The sequence below is a fragment of the Ailuropoda melanoleuca genome, chromosome 7 (assembly GCF_002007445.2).
Source record: "Ailuropoda melanoleuca isolate Jingjing chromosome 7, ASM200744v2, whole genome shotgun sequence".
Classification (NCBI taxonomy): Eukaryota; Metazoa; Chordata; class Mammalia; order Carnivora; family Ursidae; genus Ailuropoda; species Ailuropoda melanoleuca.
The window spans coordinates 39,147,958-39,151,644 of record NC_048224.1 but is presented as its reverse complement, the minus strand read 5'-3'; the positions used below and the strand labels follow the sequence as shown (position 1 = coordinate 39,151,644).

The 3,687-nt window shown below is 44.8% G+C and overlaps 1 protein-coding gene across 2 annotated transcripts in view; it reads left to right on the top strand.

The window, feature by feature from the left end:
- Nucleotides 1-102: 102 nt before the first annotated feature.
- The window catches only part of ECPAS (Ecm29 proteasome adaptor and scaffold), a 100,448-nt gene continuing 96,863 nt past the window's right edge, over nucleotides 103-3,687 (top strand). Inside the window, exon 1 of one of the 2 annotated variants that reach the window (XM_034664257.1) lies at nucleotides 103-623. The gene's annotated coding sequence lies outside the window, so the exon portion shown is untranslated. The remainder of the gene's footprint in view (nucleotides 624-3,687) is intronic. The other variant, XM_034664258.1, reaches the window with a different exon arrangement.

Below are 3,687 nucleotides of genomic sequence, written 5' to 3'. Positions count from 1 at the left end.
CGGCCGCCGCCGCCTGCGTTTGTAGGCCTCAGGTTTGCACCGTCACGTTGCGAAATTGAAACCGGAGCCCCGGGCGGAGCCACCTCTGCCCGCGATCCGCCCCGGTCCGGGGGTGGGGGCAGCTCAGCCCCCTGCTCGCGGTTCTCGGGCTGGCGGACGGGCCGGGGGGACCCAGGGTGGCAGGCTGTGTCGGCCCGTCCCGTCTGACCCCGCCGTGGCCCCGGGTCCCAACTGTGTGGGGGAGTTCTAGAAATGGAGCTTTGGGGGCGGGGGAGAAGGTGCCCGTCTGTGACACCCTAGAAATCAGCGGAAAGGTCAAGAATAGGCGGTGACCCTCAGGTGGAGCAGGAAGGACGGGAGGGCAGAGAGAGCGTCGCGGTGCTACACGCAGGACGGACAGCGGGCTGACAGCGCTTCAGAAAGGAGAGCCAGCGCACACTCGACCGTAAACGTTGCCGTTTTTCAGGGGACGGCGATCCCCGTTTGGGGAGAGCGGTGGTCACCCCGAATCCCAGGCCGCCCCGCCCGCCGCCCGGGTTCACCTCGATGCTTTGTGGGAAGTGTAGTTCTAGGGCGCCGCAGGCCCACGCTGGGGTCATAAAAATTGAATTTTCCTGGGACACGTAAGAGGATTTCTGATTGCGTTTGGGGTGGTTAGACGAAATGCTTAGGTTGAGCTTTTGTTTGTTTCTTCAGTGCTGCCCTTCGGTTTATGACAAAAGCAAAAAAGGTGTAATTTAGGGATGATGTGAGTTTTAAGGGGAATGAAGCATGGTGAGGTGTCGCAAGCCTTGTGAAGTTTTTGTTGTTATAGTCCCTTCTGAATTTCCATACGAAAGTAGTTATAAACATAGTGATTTATGTTTCTTTGGTGTTCGGCAGTTTAAAGCTACTTTTATATACGTGATCTCACTCTTGCCCTCTTAACAACCTTGTAAGGCGGATAGGTAGGAATTATCCTTGTTTTAAAGAGGAGGCAGGTTTAGAGAGATTAAGTTCCTTGCTGCTTTGACAAAACTGGTGTAGCAGGAGTAATGTTTGTTCATTCAAAGCTGAAATAAACAGTTGGTGTGACCCTGGGCAGAATAGAGTGTCCGAGTGGACAAGGTCTCAAGGTGTTTTCGGAGATAGACATGGTCTGAGGGCCACAGAGTTGATCAGGTCCAAGCTGGAGCACCCCTACCAGGCCTTCTGGGGAGATCGGTTTCCAGATTTTTTTTTCCTTCCATTTTTTTTGTTATTGTGGTAACATATACATAACATAAAATTTACCATCATAACCATTTTAAAGTGTGTAGTTCAATGGTGTTGAGTACATATTGTTGAGCAAGCATCACCACCATCCATTTCCAGAATTCTTCATCTTGCAGAACTGAAACTCTACACCCATTAAACCTGAACTCCATATCCTCCCCCCCCACCCCCCCCAGCACCTGGCAACCGCCATCCTACTGTCTTTATGATTTTGACTGCTCTAGGTATCTCGTATAAGTGGAGTCATACATTATTTGTCTTTCTGTGACTGCCTTATTTCACTTGGCCTAATATCTTCAAAGTTCATCCTTGTTGTGGCATGGGACTGTATTTTCTTCGTTTTTAAGGCTGAATGATATTCCATTGTGTGTATATATTACATTTTCTCATCCATTCATCTGTTGGTGGACACTTGTGTTGCTTGCACAGCTTACCTGTTGTAATGCTGCTATGAACACAGGTGTACAAATATCTCTTTGAGACTTTGCTTCCAATTCTTTTGGGTATATATGCAGAAGTGGGATTGTTTGGTCATATGGTAATTTTATTTTTAATTTTTTGAGGGACCACCATACTGTTTTCCACAATGGCTGTACCGTTTTATGTTCCTACCAACAGTACACAAGGGTTCCAATTTTTCCACATTACCACCAACATTTGTTCTTTTCTGTATTTTTGAAAGTAGCCATTGCAGTGGGTTTGAGGTGGTCTGTTTAAATTGTTATACCTCATGGTATCTGAGTTCCACTCAGATAGTTTAGTACCACTAAACACTTTAAAATCTGAATTACCATTTGGAATGGGGGGAAAAAAACTAGAGGAAAATTGGATATCATTCTTTTTTTTTTTTCTTTTAATAAGATTTTATTTACTTACTTGAGAGTGCGGGGCACACGACCCAGGGGAAGTTAAGAGGTAGAGGGAGAAGCAGATTCCCTGCTGAGCAGGGTGCTTGATGTGGGGCTCCATCCCAGGATCCCAGTATCATGACCTGAGCCCAAGGCAGATGCTTAACCGACTGAGCCACCCTGGTGCCCCAAGTCGGGTATCACTCTAAAGTGGCTGGTGTGTGTACGTGCAGTGTGCTCCTGTACGTCAGGTACCTGGTAAGGGGCTGCTAGTACTTCTCGAACTTGCAGCCTTAGTCGCTACTGAAAAAGTTAGGCACAAGTAATTCCAGTGCTTGCTTTTCTATTGTTTTGTTTGGTCAGGTCATCAATCACGGACCACAAATATCTGATGACGTGGTTTCTGTGTTCCTTCAGAAGAGATGCAGTGCTTGGCAGCTGGTACTTGGAATAATTTAACTTGAAATTACATACATAAGTACTGGCTAAGAAGTTTCAAATAAGCCACGTTTAGTTTTAGAATGGTTATAATAAAAGGAGAGATGGCTGATAAAATGATGCTTTATACAATTTTTTAAAAAGCCAAGGATCTGAATATTTGCTCGCTATTATTATTATTATTTTAAAGATTTTATTTATTTATTTGACAGAGATAGAGACAGCCAGCGAGAGAGGGAACACAACAGGGGGAGTGGGAGAGGAAGAAGCAGGCTCATAGCAGAAGAGCCTGATGTGGGGCTCGATCCCATAATGCTGGGATCACGCCCTGAGCCGAAGGCAGACGCTTAACCGCTGTGCCACCCAGGCGCCCCTGCTCGCTATTATTTTTGACTAGTAGTGATAATAAAAAGCAAACTTTTGGATGCCAGCATTGTTTTTTCCCTAATATTTTATTGTAAAAATCTTCAAAAATACAGAAAAGTTGAAAGTGAGTATTCATATACCCAGTACTTAGATTCTGCATTTGATATTTTACCACCTTCATCATGTATCTGTTCATCTTTCAATCCTTTTACAATTTTAATTATTTTATTTTTTAATTAAAAAACTGTGGTAAAATACACTAATGAAACTTATCTTAATCATTTTTTAATTGTACGGTTCAGNTGGTGCTTGATGTGGGGCTCCATCCCAGGACCCCAGTATCATGACCTGAGCCCAAGGCAGATGCTTAACCGACTGAGCCACCCTGGTGCCCCAAGTCGGGTATCACTCTAAAGTGGCTGGTGCGTGTACGTGCAGTGTGCTCCTGTACGTCAGGTACCTGGTAAGGGGCTGCTAGTACTTCTCGAACTTGCAGCCTTAGTCGCTACTGAAAAAGTTAGGCACAAGTAATTCCAGTGCTTGCTTTTCTATTGTTTTGTTTGGTCAGGTCATCAATCACGGACCACAAATATCTGATGACGTGGTTTCTGTGTTCCTTCAGAAGAGATGCAGTGCTTGGCAGCTGGTACTTGGAATAATTTAACTTGAAATTACATACATAAGTACTGGCTAAGAAGTTTCAAATAAGCCACGTTTAGTTTTAGAATGGTTATAATAAAAGGAGAGATGGCTGATAAAATGATGCTTTATACAATTTTTT